Genomic DNA, 18,315 nt, shown 5'->3' on the forward strand with positions numbered 1-18,315 from the left:
TGCTGTAGGGGACACTTAAGGAGAATGGTCAGTAATAAGACAATACCCCCAATCAAGGCATAGGAAAAAGGGTGCTAATTCAGGCCAGGGTGGGCCCCATGTCTCATTAGCTATTTGTGTAACATCAGGGCTTTGGTCCATTACCCTGAAGTGTTGGTACGCAGAAGGGTGTCAGTAAAATAACAACCCCTACAGATGAACGCAAGGGGTTGAATGTCCAAACAATTGGTGGGGCCACAAAAGTCCCAATTTCCAAGTACTGTATCAACTTGGTTGAAGGAGATATTGTAAACATGGTGGAGGGGAATTAAGGTCCAAAGATTACCCACCCCAAAGCAAGCAAAAGGATCATAAGCATTACTAAATGCCAGAGGAAAGAACCTGAGAATTTTCCTTGATGTCCTTGGAGTCCTCTGTCAAAGGCTGCATATCTTGTTCGGGGATCCATATTGGTAATGTCACATTCTGTTGAAAAACACATGCATATCCTTGCCCCAGGTTAGCACAGGGGTGGGGTTCTGTCATTGAAGTATGATAGGGTTCTAACATCTGACTGGAGGAAAGGGTGTGCTGTGGGGCAGGAAGGTCCAATGCTTATATGCCAGACTGAGGCCCTTCTCCTAGAATGTGAGGAAATTTAGATGAAATAGAATTTCAGTTAGGGCCAAATGAGGGTCACATTTAGCTCTGGTGAAGTGACTTTCGCCAGAAGATCTTTGAGAGTTCTCTTTGTTCTTTCAACAATGCGATATCCCTGAGGGTTCTAGGAAATGTCAAAGGTATGTCTTGCCATCTAGGAAGTGATAAATCCATTAAATTGCTGGAATGTATAGATGGTGCCATGCAATTATCAGTTTTTAGGGCCCCAGGCACTCCCATGAGCAGCATTGCAGACTTGAGAGCCTTAATAAAATGGGTGGCCTTTTCTCCCAATAGGGAAATGGCATAGGTGAAGGAAGAACAGGTGACCACAAGTACATGGATGTATTGGAGATTGCCAAAAGGGGTTGTTTGTGGGGTTGATGATGGAAGTTACAAAATAATGCCACACTAGTTCAGAAATATGTATAATAAAGGATTATTTATTTGGGGGAGACTCACAGATCACTCTCTTAGATCACAATCTTTTGCACGAACAGAGAACAAGAACCAAATATAGAAGCTGGAGCAAGAACTAGAACCAAGAGAGCGAGTACATGCTTTACAGCCACATTTATAATATAAGAGACCATTCCCAAGTGGGCTGGTATCTTGAGGGCTATTGGCTAAAGGAGCACCCACAGCACCTCCCCTTTTGTTTAAATAAGAGAGTTCTAAACCCAATACAAAACTATACACCAGAAACAAATATCAAGTATAAAGTTAGAATTACAACCAGCACAAACAATATTAAGCAAGAAACATGTCCTAATGTTTTAATAAACATTCTATCATAAGGAGTCTAAGTCTTGTATTGGAAATGTCTTGGCTAGATAATAAAAGGATGGTAACTGTGAATATTTAATCTTTAACCCCATTGAAGGGTAATAGTATTACTTGAGTAGGCAGAAAGTATAATCAAGCAGCTTCCAAAAATGTGCAGTAGATGACAGAGACAACTGGCTGCCTGAGCAATCACCCAAAGTCTCATTTGCAATGTTGAAGCAACCAACTTTGGCTAAGGCCTAGAGTAACTGAGAGAACATTTTCAGAGGCAGGAAATTTTCAGAATGACTTTTCCTGTCTTGGCAAGATTTGCCAGTCTTTTTTCTTATATCCTGCTTTTCTAGTCTGGACATTATACCCTTTGTCAGTGGTCAAAACTTGGACAGTTGCCTGCCCAAAGGCCAGTTGTGCCAAGAAGAAAACAAACTCCAGTGGAGTGTCTTTGGTATTTAACACTCTCCAGGAGCAATCATGTCTCACATCAACAGAATCCTAAGTTATTTAAATGTCATGTGGACAGATCTTTGAAGTGGTTGAAGATTACCTATCTATGCAAAATACTATCTCTATGTATCTAAAGAACCCAATTAGTCTGACTAAAAGTATAACAAACATGAATGACTATTGACCTATAATTCTTAATACCTATATAACTTAACAATTAAAACTTCATATCAGAATATTAAACAATCTTTAAACAATTGTGCAGTAAAGGAGGGCAATGACCTCAAAATGTAAACACTATAAATATCTTAATCAGAGGTAGAAATATATAATGCAATATAATAAATATATCCTAAAATTGTATCAATATACAAAATGTCTTAAACAGAGGTAGAAACATGCATGCATTACAATCTGACAAAATAACTTTGTTTAGGCATAGAAATACTGTAAACAGAAATAGGAGCATATTCAATATAACCACTATAATTTGAACTTGTATCAATACAGAAAAATCTATACCAATGTAAATTGTACATAAACGTTCACAAGCATTCAGTCTATTGCACTATTATTGTTATTACTGTGAGTAAGTTCATACTAATCTACCTATTATTCCTTTTAGTTTTCCTTCCTTTTTTGAGATCTTTGAAACCCTATACAATCAACCCTGAAATGGTGTTCCTAACCCTGATGACAAACTTTGTTGGGAGAGGAGACATTGTCTTCTAGAATTACTTCCTGCTGTCATGGGGGCAATGTTTTTTCTTATGGGATCCTGTAAAAGTAAAAGTAAGTTTCAAGATTGCTGTATTATATAATTGCAAATGGTCTCTGGTAGTTGATAGGGTTGTTTTCCTTGTTTATTTTTTATTTTTTAAAGTTCTTTTGGTTTAATTAATTAAAAAGGGAGAAATGCTGTGGAATAATCCTTCCATGCAATGTGAATATGTATTACTCTTATGGGTTAATAAAAAAGTTGATTGACTTATAGAAAACTGATTGGCCTATTGCAAGGCAGGATAAAGTTTGGCAAGACAATCAAACTGAAGATGAAGTACAGTGTCTTAGAATCACCATCAGACACAGACAGAGCAAGATAGGCACACTGTACTGAGAAAAGTTACTAAGCCACATGTCAAAGCATAGATAAAAAAAATGGATTAATTTAAGTGTAAGGGATAGCTACTAACAAGCCTGAGCTATTGACTGAGCATTTGTAATTAATGTTGAATCTCCTTGTCAGTTATTTGGGAAATGGCAGTGACACAAAAAAACTCTGCCCACACAGGTGACTTGCTCTTTGATTCCCAGCTTCCAGAGCTGTGCTCCAATAAATTTTAGTTCTTTAAGACTCCCAGTTTCTTCGGGATATTCTGTGATAGTAACCCAAGGAGATTATAACACTTGAGATGAACTTCAATGTTATTGTGCAATCTTTCAGGGAAACACAGGTAGAAAAATACTAGGAAAATAAATTTTAAATTACTTTTGAATGTTGAATATTAATTTGTGTTTTAACTATAGTGTGTTACTATTCTTATTTTGAAGACATGTAAATATTTTCATTAAAATTGCCAGTTCCCTTTCTGGCTTTGTAGCTTAGATCTTTAAACCCAGCACTTGTGGCAGAGGCAGAAGGATCACTATGAGTTACAAGAGCTTGGTCAATATAGTGAGTTCTAAACCAGCCAAGGCTACATAGTAAGATCTTGTCTCAAAAGTCAAACCATACTATCTCTCATAATAATTGCATAGTTGGGAATAAGTTGATAAATGTAAAAGTATCATTTTACTATGTCATTTTTTTCCTTTCCTAAACTGGAAGTTTCTTCCTGGTTTACCTACTTTTTAATGATAATAATATTGCTTAAGTATAGAAAAATTTCCTTGATTGATTCACTGTCAGTTGAGAAAAGAGCATTCCTTGTGTAGAGGATGAAGCTTTTCAAATTACAACTTGATAAAAGTTTAAAGTGATAACAGCATGGTTGCTTTCAGTACTCTCAAATAACCTATGATGGATATTAGGAAGGCTTGCTGAATACATTTTGATAAGGTGAGGTGAACACAGAAATCCCAGTCCTGTAAGTAGTTGTATCCACCAGAGCAAAGTCTGTGGAAAGTATCATGAAACTTGAGTTTTCAGTTTTGCTGTAGTTGGCTTTGGCTGTTTGAGTGTGGTACAATGTTGAAGTAAGGAAATGGAAAAGGAATGATGGGATTACTGATGTGCCTGGTTCTGAGGCTCTCAACAGTTGCACTGATTGCCATGTCACATGCAGGGCACACCGCTTTCTTGGTGCCTTGTCCAGCTCACCACTATAGAGATCCCTCTTTTTCCTCAGCTCGATCTGAATTCTTGGAAGTTCCTCAAACACATTGCCTTTCTCACCTTTGTGGTTTCTGGCTGCCTAAAATGCCCTGTTCTTCTGATGTCACCTGTGAAGTGTTTCTTGTTTTCTATAGGTCAGATTCCTTTTCTGTTCCTCCAGTGTAAGAAGGTAAACTATGTCTATGCCTGATCACCATCCCAGATCACCTTTTCCTAAATAAAATAAGCACTTAGCTTAGCAGTGTTGCTTTGAGGAATCTTTATCTTTTCTTTTTTTTTTTACTTCTTAATTTTATAGTACTGTACCTTCGTCTGTGAGAGAAACAAATTTTAGACTAGCACATGGGTAGTAAATATCTAAGGAATTGTTGTAATATGTTGCATAGCCATTTGATTCAAAATTTTTTCACAATCCTTTACTCTGAGGTGATGTCTGTCTTTGAGGTTGAGGTGTGTTTCTTATATGCAGCAGAAGGATGGATTCTGATTTCATATCCAATCTGTTAGACTGTGTCTTTTAATAGATGAGTTGAGTCCATTTATATTAAGTGATATTAACAACCAGTGATTGCTAGTTTCTGTTATTTGAGTTTTCATTGTTGGTGATGTTATTGTGTGTGTTTTTTCCTTCTTTGGGAATTGCTACTGTGATGTCATCTATTTTCTGTGTTTTTGTGGATAGAGCTAACTTTCATGGGTTAGAGCCTTCCTTCTAGTACTTTGTGTAGGGTTGGGTTTTTGCCTTGGTATTGGTTAAATCTAGTTTTTTGTTAGATTTAATGTTTTCTTTGACCAATTTGTCTATTTTCTTTCTTGTATCTTAAATTCTTGAGATTCTCTCTTTTATCTCTTGTATTCTGCTGTTTATACTTGCATTTGTAGTACATGATTATTTTCTCATAATTTCTGTTTCTAGAATTCCCTTAGTTTATGTTTTCTTTATTGTCTCTATTTCAGTTTTCAAGTGTTGAATCATTTCTTTCACCTGTTTGATAGCTTTTTCTTGGATGTCATCCAATTTTTTGTTTGTCTTTTCCTCCATTTCTTTCAGGAATTTTTTTATTTCTTCTTTAAGGGCCTCAAACATTCTCCCAAAGTTACTTTTTAGGTCATTTTCTTCTGCTTCATCTATATTTGGGTGTTCAAGTCTTGTAAGCTACTAGTTTTTGGTGGTGCCATGTTGCTTTTTGTGGTGTTGCATGTTTTCTTACCTTGTCTACCTATCTTTTCCTCTGATTGGTGTAGTTGGGGCCGTGGCTCTGGTGATCACTCTTCCAAGTATTAGTGGATCCAAAGCTCAGATAGGAGATTCTCATGTTGGAGTCCAGGCCATGGTTCCAGTTACCCTGGAGGTTGCTCAATAGTCCCAGAGGTCACTCATGGAGGTTGCTTGCTTAGACCTGCTCCCTAAGAGATTGCTAGCTCAGGCATGGTCCCTTGGATGTTGCTGGCTTAGGCCTGCTCTCTATAAAGTTGCTGGCCTTGGCCTTTTCTGGCAGAGGTTGCTGTCCTAGGCCTGGTCCTGTGGATGTTGCTGACTCGGGCTGGTCCTGAAGAGGTCACTGCCTCAGGCCTGCTCACTTAAAGATCACTGGCTTGGGCTTGCTACAGTGAAGATCCCTGGCTTAAGCCAGCTCCCACAGATGTTCCTGGCTCAGGCCTGGTCTCATGGAAGTTGCTGGCCTGGTCTTGGTTCTGTGTAGGTTGCTGGCCTGCGCCTGCTCCTATGGTTGTTCCTGATTTGGGCCTGCTCCCATGGTTGTTCCTGACTTGGGTATGCTTTCATGGTTGTCCTGACTTGGGTCTTCTCCCATACTTGTAGCTGGTTTGGACCTGTTCCCTCAGAGATTGCTTGCTTGGGCCCTGCCGTGTGGATGTCACTGACTTGGCCTATCTAGAGGAGGTCACTGTCTCAGGCCTGCTCACTCAGAGGTCACTAGCTTGGGCCTGCTCTTGTGAAGGTCCCTGGCTCAGGCCTGCTACCACAGATATTCCTGACTCAGGCCTGGTCCCATGAAGGTTGCTGGCCTGGTCCTAATCTTGTGGAGGTTTCTGGCTTGGTTCTTCTTCCAAGGAGGTTGCTCACTAGGGCCCAATCCTGTGGTGGTCACTTGAGAATGCTTATTTGTTTTACAAATTTAAATTTATTTATTTATTTGTTTTTATTGGGGGAATGGACATGGCACACATGTACGGATTTTACCTCTTCAGTGCAAACACATAAATTCTCAGGTATGCTCACTTTGTGTAAAAAAATGTACATCATCTCAAAAATGTATTCTCTTGGGTGGACAGAATAATACCTACCTCCGGATCATCCGAGTTCTATCTGTGTGACCCATATGGTAGAAGGACAAAACTGAATTCCCTAAGTTTTCCTGACTTCATATGCACACTGTATGAACACTCAAATGCTCTCTCTCTCTCTCTCTCTCTCTCTCTCTCTCTCTCTCTCTCTTTCAAGTAAAAATTAAAAAAAAAAAATGCCTGGAAGGGGATGGAAGGAAGAAAGGAAGATGTGATTCTATTTCAATTAAATACTCATTTTTAAAAAGGAATGCATTACTTGTTAAGGGGCAAAGTGCAAACTCGTGGGGAGCTAGAGTACTCTGTCATATGCCAAGGTAACACCTATTAATGTAAAAATTCAGGCTTAGGTTATATGTGGAGTGAGTGAGTTTTCTCTTTTCCCACATATATCCCCCTAGAGACTTGATATTTGTATTAGAAATGTAATCTGGTAATCAGGGGACGGGGAAAAGGCATTGGTGCTGGTTACAAGAACATCACAGGAACATGGGAAATGGGTCAGAACCTTATGTATCCTTTTTATCTCAGGGAAGGCACAGACGCTGTGACTCCAATTGCCTTGTGAATCCCATCCATCTGAGAGGGCACAGGGGCTCTAGGTCATTTTAGGAGCGCAGCAGCAAATGACTTTGAGAGGAGCTGAGTAGGCCCAAAGGACAGATGATAGCCTGGGGCAAAGTTGATCTGGTTCTGTGTGGGGTGTCTTAGTGCCTCCTCTGTGACATGAGGATAACTGTCCTCGGTTGATGGATTAACAAAGACAGAAGCTAGTTGTTTTCTCTTTGGCAGAGTCTTTCTCAAGGTGTTTAGGGGAACTTCAAAGAAAGCTACTTCTTCCACTATAAGGCAGAAGAGATTTTACAGAAGGAGGTGTGGGAAAAGGCCACAGACACTCATTTTGAGTCCATTTAGTAAAAAATTATTCAGCAAAGGAAAAGGGCCATCTTTGGGAGTTATCTGAGTTAGGCTTACTATTGCTGTGATGAAACATCATGACCACAAGTAACTTGAGGAGGAAACGGTTTATTTGGCTTACACTGCTGTATCACTGTTCATCATTGAAGAAGCAGGACAGGAACTCAAGCAGGGCAGGAACCTGGAGGGAGGAGCTGATTCGGAGGCCATGGAGAGGTTCTGCTTACTCGCTTGCTCCCCATGGCTTTCTCAACTTGCTTTCTTGTAGAAGCCAGCTAGCATTAATGGCCATCCCAGGGGTCGCCCTACCCACCATGGACTGGGCCTTCCCTCCGGGAGTCACTAATTTTGTGCGCAGCTTGATCTGATGAGGCCATTTTCCCATTGGAGACTTCCTCCTTTAGGAGGATTCCAGCTTGTGTGAACTTGACAGAAAACTAGGCAGCAGAGGGCTATTACTCTAAGCCTCGACAAATATTTAGATACTCTAATACACCCAATAGAGAGTATACGGTGAAGACAGTAGACTACAAAAATAAAAAAGCAAATAAGCACACACCCAAATAAAGGCATTTGTAAATAAAAAATGGGAGAGCATGACGGTGTAGTCACTGTCCCCAGCCAGTGTACCCTCCCTCTGCGTCAGTGTGATGGGTCCTTAGTTAGCCTGTCTCTTTCCCGCCAGCTCTTTTCATGGCATCTCCCATGGGATCAGTTTCTGGAGAGAATGTTTCTCTGGCAGATGCCTGGTAGTAGCTCTTCAGAAGCTACTGTTTTCTGAAATGTTTATCTAGTGAGGACTTAGATCCAGAAATGTGAATTAGAACCTGTATGGGCTATCTGCCTGAACCTGTCAGCTTGCGTAGTTCCGACTGCATCTCTGAGCTGCAGGAGTAACACCAGGAATAACTACAATGCTAGATTTGAGTTTTTTTTTTAAATTATTATTATTTAAAAGAGCCATTTAAAGCTGAACTGAGCTAAAAACCCTGTTCTTGTTCCCTGGGTTGTCAAACATCCTTCTGTGTATTTTGCTACGTATTTTCACGTATTCATGGACAGCTTTCAGAGCGGCTGGGGCTTGCCAATTAAAGCCCACATTGAAATGTTGTAAAATAGAACAGTTTATTGTAATCACAGATACTGTACATAACATAGCAATTGACGTCTTGAAAGCTAATTGCCGAAGTTGTTTGAAATAATCAGGGCCTTATTCAGCAGCCCCAGGATGGGGACAGCTGTACAAATACTCACCGTGTAGCAGCGGCAAGGGAGTAGGGCGGAAAAATAGGCTAGTTAAAAGTTCAAACAAAGAGTGAAACAAGACATGGAAAAGAATCCCCCCGGCTCTATTCAGCGACTGTAATGAACATTCAAGGGCACACTGTTCCAGATTTTCAAGCAAAATATTGAAATACACTTTTGACATGACAACAGATTCCGCTAGAATTATGAAACATTCAGGAGCTACTTAATTAATTGCAGCTAAGGTTCCTGGGACTCTTCCAAAGTCTAAGTAAACTCTCATTGCCTCTTGAATAGTGGCAGTTTTCTAGAGAGAAAAGGTGGAAAATATGTACTTGCCAAACAGACGGCTTTTAAGTTCTCACACATCTCCCTCATTAGGATAAATTGCTACCTGTATTGCTACTTAGTGAACCTTTCTGTTGTGTGCACTGCTTTTCTAAGTGGGAAGTGGACTTTGTGGCCAGTACCGGGCTGTATATACCTTAGAAAAGTCTGCTTCTTGACCGAGCAACAGCTGTACTCTCGTATTTAGGCCCCGTTTTCCCATGAGATAAAACCCAGGAACATTGTCCTCAAAAGGAATAATTGTAATTTCTCAAGTTAACAGAGCCCCAGAGTACCGAACATATGCCTTCAAGGACTAAGAGCAGGCAAGGCATCGTGGGCCACTGAGCAAGACATGCTTCTCAACAGTGGCACTGCCAGCCCTAAATTTAACATACATAGCAGAAAACCACTGATTTATAGCCTCTCTTGACTGTAAAACCAGATTTTATGTTTAAAAATACATGTCCCCATTGTTCAGGGAAGTTTACATTTTTTTTTTCAAAAAAGGAAGTTATTTGGGCAACTGAAAAAAACAGTCAGATTATTTTGTAGAGCTCAGCAAGCCCAGGGGAGTTATAAATATATATCCACATGGCATAGATAATCTTTACTGAGCTTCACTTCTTGAAACTTTTTGATGGTTGCTTTAGACTCGTAATAAATCCTGCTTGAGTCTAATTAAATTGGGGTTCAGGATCACTAGTATTTTATCTTTTACTGAACCTTTAACAGTCGCTTCATTATCCACTGGAGTTGGTAGAACATACACATGAGTAGCAGCGAGTAATGCAATATTTATTATCTTCTTTTCTGCTAAGATATTTTTAGACAGCAGTTTTTTTAAATACTAAAGAGTTCCATTTTTTAATATTTAGTAGAATATTGGACTGACCAAATGTCAATAAAAGTGTTGATGGTTCAAATACAATATTATCAATCATTTCATTGTATTTTAAAGAAAACCTAGCTCCTGATTTATTGAGTTTATTTTAAATAATATTTTACTTATTCTTTAAGAACTACGTATAATGTATTTTGATTATATTATATTCTACATTGCTACAGGTGACAGTATTGATAACTTTCTACTGTCACATGGCAAGAACTTCTTTTTTTACAGTTTACAAATTTTTTTCTGACCTTGTATTATAATCTATGATATTCTTTACAAATATATGTGGAATTATGCATTAATATTTCTAAGTATTTTCATTTTTGAATAACCCAGGCTTAAATTGAATACATTAAGTAGTTAAAAACACAGTAGAAAATGTTAGAATTATCAGAATTCACTCATTCAGTGCTAAGCATATATGTGTGAACCTAATTTGACCTCTGTAATAATTGCTGACACTATTTACATATCAATATATTCATTTGCCAATAGTCACATTTTCTTAGAAAGATTTGTGAAAATTTCTCTAAGGAGATTATTTATTTATTGTGTGTATATTTGTGTGGTGTATGCATCTGTGCCCATGTGTACAGGTGTATTTACCTCTGTGAGCACATATAGAGTCCAAAAGCTTGTGTCAGGATGACCTTTCATCTATCTCTCATTGAGTCTAGAATTTGCTGTTTTTGTCAGAGGATAAGATCATATAGGACCATTCTCAAGACTGAAATTTATTCCAGAATTATTTAAGAATTTTAAAAAGGTATCTAAAAATCAAAGTCTATCAGAGGCTACCATTTGTTACAATATGTAAGGCCTGGAAAGAATGCATAATATAATGGCATTTTACATGCAATAGATGCTCAATGTATTTCTGTTTTTCATTAAGGCAATTCCAGTAGTTCAATGCAGCAGATACAGTGTAAAGTTTATCTGAGGCATCCTCAAAGGGAAACAAGAAAATGGAAATAAAAAAATATTTCTGTAGCAAAGGTATTATAGTATGGCAAGAGAACTTACTTATGGATTTACATTATAATGTCTCTCTTTTCTGGGGGTGGGGGTAGAGAAAAGTTATTAACTATTTCAATCGTGTGTTATTTGCATGAAGTAAGAACATCTGTCTTAGTGTTCATGGAAACAAAGGCGATCTCTATGTAAGCTGGAAGGATCTACGTAGGGTTATAAGAAACTGTCTGAAGTGTGTGATGTGGAATGAACAGCACAGCTCCTGCCTTGATCTTTCTCATCAAAAGCTATTTCCAGGGTCCTGGGAACAATCATCAACACTAAGATCTGTGTCTTTAAAAAGCAGTTCAAGGAGGCTTTGGTCAGAGCGGTTGTATAAACCTCAAAGAAAACAGATCTTCTCTGGGATAAAGGGAAACATTGGACTCAAGGGAATGGCAGTCTCGAGCTAATTGAGAAAGCTTATTATTTTTCAACATCAGAACAGAGAGTATAGGGGGAACACTATTAATCAGAGATTTTTCTCTTGTGTGTTTATCTTATGGACAACTTAATAAAAGCTCAGGAATTATAAAACCTGTATTTCAGAATCCTGGACTTGGAGGACCCCGCCTCCTTCACTACTGCCCTGGCTCCCACTGCCAGTCATTCCAGTCCTGTAAATTCCATGCCTACTTAATAGCATCCCTTCTTGGGGGTTATCAAGGTGGAATATAGCAGTGAACAAAAGGAATTATGATCTGTATAGCAAGAGATTTCTTTCTATAAAACAAGACAGGGATTTCCTCAAGGGACAATGTTTGATGGCAAAAAGCTCTAGCAAATCAGTGTGGTGCTTTGGATGAGAATGTCTTTCACAGGCTCAGACACTTGAGCACTTGGCCCCCATTAGATAGCAATTTGGGGAGTTTTAGAAGATGTCCCATGTCAATGGAAGCAGACTTTGAGTCTTGAGTTAATCTCTGTTTTCTCTTCTTGCTAGTGGTTAAGAATGTGATCTTTCACTTCCTGCTCCAGGTACCATCCTTACCTGTTGCCATGACTCACTCGCAAGATGGACTCTTGTCTCTCTGAAATGTAAACTCAAATAATCCTTTCCTTTACAATTTGTCTTGGTCATGGTATTTTATTAGAGCAACAGGAATTAAATAATCCACTCAGTTACCACGTGTGTGTGTGTGTGTGTGTGTGTGTGTGTGTATTCATAAGAGATAATTGCAATCTCAATACGATGCATTACATCTGTAGAGCCTATTCATCCTATGCAACTGAAACTTTTAGCTTTTGGTTGCCATCTCTCCATTTCCCCTACCTATAGCTCTTGGTGACCACTAACCATTTTCTGCTTCAGGATTACTCATGGCATGAGTGGCAGACTTTCCTTGTTATACTTTAAGAGGACGAATGGTATTTACTATGTATGTAGACTATATTCCTTTTGCCACTTAGGTTGCTTCTGTATCTTGCCTATTTCCAATATTCCTACAATGCGGATTAGAATGTAGATAGTATTTCAAGATTCTAATTCCCCTCTCATTAGCACCCTAAATTGACATATGATACCTTCATATTGAGTTCCAAATGACTCTACTAGGTTATGTTTACATTAGGAATGCACAAGGATTCCCAAAATACTTTTTCTAGTAAATGTATCATGTTCTTGACTTGCATTTCTGATGATTTTTGATATTGATCATTTTTATATACTTGTCTAATTGTATACTTTCTTTTGAGAAATATCTATTCATGATTTTGTTTATCTGTTAATAGGCTCTTTGTTTTCCTGTTACTGAGTTGTTTGTTATCTCTCTCTATATATACATATTTGCAAATATCTGCTCTTGTTCCATAGATAATCTTTTCAGTCTGTTAATTGGTTTCCTTTGCTGTGTAGAAATTACTTTAGCTTAATGCAATCTCTCTTTTTCTATTTTTGATTTTGTTGCCTATACTTTAGGAGTAAGGTTAAAAAATAAACAGCTGGATCCAAAATTGTCAAGATTTTCTTTTGTTTCCTTCTGTTTTGTAGTGTTTGTTTTTTTTATTGTATGCGAACACACTTTCACTTCTCTTCTTGCTTTTTATTTATTTATCTTTCCTAATATCTCTTGCTACAACATCAAGGAATATATTAAATAGAATTAGTGAAAATGGATGTTTTCATCTTTATTCCTAATCTTAGAAGAATACCCAAAATGTCAGCATTTTTATACTATTAGATATGGGCTTGCTAAAGGTGTGTTTAGTGCTTTAAGATGTATTTCTTCTATGAATACATTCCTGATAGGATTTTATCTCTTCTCTTCTCTTCTCTTCTCTTCTCTTCTCTCTCTCTCTCTCTCTCTCTCTCTTTGTTTGTGTGTGTGTTTGTGTGTGTGTGATTAGAGGTTCAACCTAGGCCTCTATACATGCTACAAAAGTAAGTTCCCTAGCACTTGGCTATGCCTACAGCCAAACATCCAATTATGACTACACCTTTCATTTTATTAATATAATTTATCACACACACACACACACACACACACACACACACACACACACCACATCCCTATAATCACTGGGGTGAGCCTTTCCTAAATATCTAGCAAATCAATAGCTAACTGCTATTACATAACAGAGCCCAGAAGAGCCCGCTTTAGCACCAAGAACCCTTACCATTTCTTAGTAATTCATGCTTTTACAATGACAGCAGTTAAGCATTTTAAGTATCTTTCCATGCAATGAAATTACATTCACAGACCAATGTATTATCCTTTGGAATACTGAAATAAGTGAAAAACAAAAGGGGTGGAGTACCTGTTTGACCCTTGTCTCTTTATGGTTCCCTGATGGCAGACACACCTTCATATCTTATCAAATTGATAATCACTGCTAACTCATGGTCATGTCTACCTCAGAAGATTAGCCGTATTGAAAACAGGAGTTTAAAGGAAGCTCTATAAAGCTAATCCAGCACTCCAGAGACAGTGTAAACAATAAAGATAACTTTCTGTTTATTTTCATCTTAGGAGGTAGGGTGAAGTCTAAGTCTCAGATTATATAATGCTAAATAGAAAAGTGGGCATCAAAATGCACTGTGTGAATCATTTGCTATCATGGGTGTACATGTGTTGAGTAACAGTGTGAATACACTAGGACTGCATTCCCAGAGGCCTGTTTTCTAGTGTCTGACCTTGTAATAGGAAAAGTAAGTATTGCTCATTCACGTTCAGATAGCTTTCATCCTTGGGAAGTTTTAGAAAGAAGTTGCCTAAGAGTTCTCAGTTGATATTAGAGAGTAATTAGGACCAGCATTTTAAGCATGTATTGATTTCAGTAGTTAATTAAGACTTGATGGGTATAAATAAGCTGCCTAGAACACTGAAGTTACCAGAAACTTCTATATTGCTTTAAATCACTAAATTATTTCACTCTTTTAATTATATCTTTTGCTGCTTTTTCTATACATGGTAGAAACTCAAACACCTATCATAAAATAGAATTTTTGGAAGAAAACTAGAATGCAAAGTCTACTATTTTACACACACACACACACACACACACACACAGTTACCCACACATGCCCTCATGCAACACACCATCACCGCCACTGTCACCACCTCTACAAAAACCACTATCAAAAAGACCCATGTTATTTAAAATTTCCAGATCCAGTGTTGTTTCTGCAACTTTACCATACCAAGGACACTAAGCTGACATTTTCAATAAGTGCTTGGGTTTATAAAAAAGATCTAATCATATGCTACTAGCAGTAACATCACACTAATTAGAACAGAGACCCCTTTGTTGTTGGAGCTGCGGGCTGCGTTCCTGCCACTTGGCTCCCGGCCACCTGGCTAGCTTATACCCCGAAATAACAACACACAAACTGTATTCATTTAAACACTGCCTGGCCCATTTCTATTAATGTGTGTAGCACCAAGGTGTGCTTAACGCGAAGATTCTAACCTACGTCCATCCTGGGTGAGAGCTTCATGGCGTCTGCCCGGGAGAGGGGAACATGGTGTCTGAGCTCACTTCCTCTTTCTCCCAGCATTCTGTTCTGTTTACTCCACCCACCTATGTTCTAACCTATCAGGGCCAAGCAGTTTCTTTATTAATTAACCAATGACCTTCCTCCATCACCACTTGATTAATTTTGATTCTTAACCTCATTGATTAGCAAACACCCAGGGGATTAGTGATATATATATATATATATATATATATATATATATATATCACTGTATATTATTGAATCCTAAGGGCTCTGTGTGGGAGGTCCTTCTGTCTATGTGTCACTTTTATTGGTTAATGAATACAGAAGCTGCCTTGGTCTGTTGATAGGGCAGAACTTAGGTAGGTCGGAGAAACAGAGTTGGACAGAAACCATGGAGTCTCTGGAGAAAGATGCTGGGAAATTTAGCCAGTAAGCCACAGCTTTGTGGCAATACACAGAATACTAGAAATGGGTTAAACTAATACGTAAGTGTTAGCCAATAAGAAGCTAGGGCTAATGGGCCAAACAGTGATTTAATTAATACAGTTTCTGTGTGGTTATTTTAGGGATGAACAACCAGGAACAAACAAGTAACCCCTCCTTTAAGAAATTGGTGCCCAATATGGTGTACTAAATCCATGTAAAACCTGAGAGGGCTTGGAAAGGAACTCTAGACACACACACACACACACACACACACACACACACACACACAAACAAAGTTTAGCTCTGATATATTCAGCTGGTGGCTTGCTACAGCTCCTTTAATAGAGGTTTTCCTGATTCAGTGGTAGCAAAAGAAAAATAACCATGCTGTTTTAAAATTCCTGCTTTCTGGGTCATCCTGCCAGTGCAAACTCTGACTCTTTCAGGCAGGAGGTCCAACTACAGAGCATTTGAGTAGGATTTGTGAGCAGACTACTGCAGCTTGCTTAATGGTGACATGGACTGGCTGTGTGCCTGAGAATGGGGCTGTGGGCATGGTTCTCAGAGGTATGAGTGGCTCTCCCATTCTGGATTGTGCAGAGCAAGCAGGAAGTACCATATATTCCATAGTAATGGCACAGCTTAAGTTTTAAGAAGTACTCCTGGACAGTAAGAATTACAGATATGTAATGAAGACAAATCCAGATGAGTCATAGCATTGAATAAATGTACATAGGCTTGGAAGAAAGAAGAAAAAGAGTATAGAGAGTCATAAAATAAAGATAATGCTTTTAAAAAAATAAAGTCTTCAAAGAAACATAATACAGATAGTCTAGTCATAGAGTAAAAACAGTAAAGAACAATAAACCATGTAAAAATGGAAAATTCACAAAGATTCTGGATTATATATTATTGTGTTATCTTTGAATTTTTTGACTGTGAATCAGCTAAGTACAGAGAAACATTTCATTATGGTTTGCTAAGCTAAACCAGCATGTATAGTATAAAGTATCATGACTTCCGAATTTGAATCTAAGGATATGTTGCTTTGGAATAGAGGTTCTTCTCTTGTTTACACAGAGGATAAGAACCTGTGGATTGCTTCCAGACTTGTGTAAATTGATAGCACACAACCTCCTGAAAGGTCACTGTGAACACCCTCAAAAAATTACTTCACCCAACTGCAGACTGAGATGAACCTAGCACACAGGGTGCACCATAAAAGACCTGATTAACAGTGTCTCCAAACAGCAGGAAGCAGTATAGACAGAACTACGCCCATATTCCCAAATATTGTTCATAATTGTTTGTTTACATTTAAAGGGGGATATGATATAGATATGAATAATTTGCATTGTATCAAATTTAAGGTCAATTTGTATTAGGTATATGTATATGTATTTCAGATCTTGATTAATGTATTGTGTTTGTGTAGTTCATTTAAAAATGTAATGTATAATTAAGAAATATAAGTTAATAGATACTCATCTATAATAGTCAAGCTTATAGTCATGTTAGTTAGGTTTTCTAGATATATAGAGATATATTTCATTTAGTTAGGTATTCTTCAAATCTCTCAGAGACCTTTAGAATATGGCATTTAAAATGTTTTAATAACTTAGGACTTTTCATGACAATGAGACACATCTGCTCCTGGCAGAACCAGTGTACTTTAACAGGAATATGGGCATCAAAGAGGATCCTTATGGAGTTTGCTAGGCATTTAGACAAGAAAGTGCTCCTGCATGGATTGATGAGCTGAACATGCAGGACCCGCAGAGAGATGACCGTTAAACTTGCCTAGAGGTGAGATGATCCTTCGGGGTTTCTGCTTTATGAAAGAGTTTACCAGACATTCTACAGGACACAGAAAAATGTGACAGACAAACTGCCTGTCTTTGAAATTTTCTGCTTCGTGGAAAAGTCTGCTGGTTATTATGGGCCTGTAGGTTGAAGATGGATGCCCCTACAGTACAGAAGAACTTTGGATGACTGTCTAGGCAGCGAGATCTCTCGGTCAACTCTAGAGTTCTGGAAGTAGTTTACAATGTAGTTCCCATTAAGTTAGGTAATATTATATCCTTATGGAGTCTTTGATGTAGTTGAAGAATTTATAGTTATAGTTTCTTTAGTTGTGATAAAAAGATAAAGTAGATAATATTTTAACTGTAATTCTTGCTTGATAATTGTTATGTGTAATTTTACTATGTTAATGTGAAAGCCTTCCTTTCTGTTTAAACAGAAAAGGAGAAATGGTGTGGGAGGTCTTTCTGTCTATGTGTTGCTTTTATTGGTTAATGGAAAAAGAAACTGCCTTGTCCTGTTGATAGGGCAGAACGTAGGTAGCTGGGGAAAACTAAATGGCATGTTGGAGAGAAACCATGGAGCTTCCAGGAACAGACTCAGAAATTTAGTCAGTAAGGCACAGCTTTGTGGTGATAAACAGATTACTAGACATGGGTTAAACTAATATGTAACAGTTAGCCAATAAGAAGCTAGAGCTAAGGGGCCAAACAGTGATTTAATTAATACAGTTTCTGTGTGGCTGAGCAGCTGGAAACGAACAAGCAACTCCTCCTCCACAGCTCTGACCTACTCAATGACTCTCTTTGTGAGTCAATAATCCATGATGTTATTAGGGCGCAGTGAAAACTAAGAGGTGGGGTCTTGAAGAAGTGGATCTCTAAAGACCTCTTCTTGTGGGTGTATTTGCCCTGGCCTCTTCCTCCCCCATTGTATGCTCTCCATTCTTTGTTTCTTGTCCTCAAAGAAGCTGCTCTGCTCCTGTTTTAGATATAATGTTCTAATTTCAGTTGGTTCAGAAACACAAACATTCAGGTAGTCATAGACAGAACTCATAAAATAAACAAAGCCTAATTAAATACTTCCTTCTTAAAATCATTTTTCTTTTCTTTTTTAGGCATTTGGTATAGTGGTGAGATTCCATTCATGTTGCTTTTTGAGCAAAACTGATTTGTACCTATTCTTTCAAAACAACTGTTGAGTTTCCATTATGTATTAGGGCCATTATGTATTTATGTA

Source organism: Microtus oregoni, unplaced genomic scaffold (genome assembly GCF_018167655.1).
Source record: "Microtus oregoni isolate MIOR12 unplaced genomic scaffold, Mior012 000046F_ref0000063, whole genome shotgun sequence".
Taxonomy (NCBI): Eukaryota; Metazoa; Chordata; class Mammalia; order Rodentia; family Cricetidae; genus Microtus; species Microtus oregoni.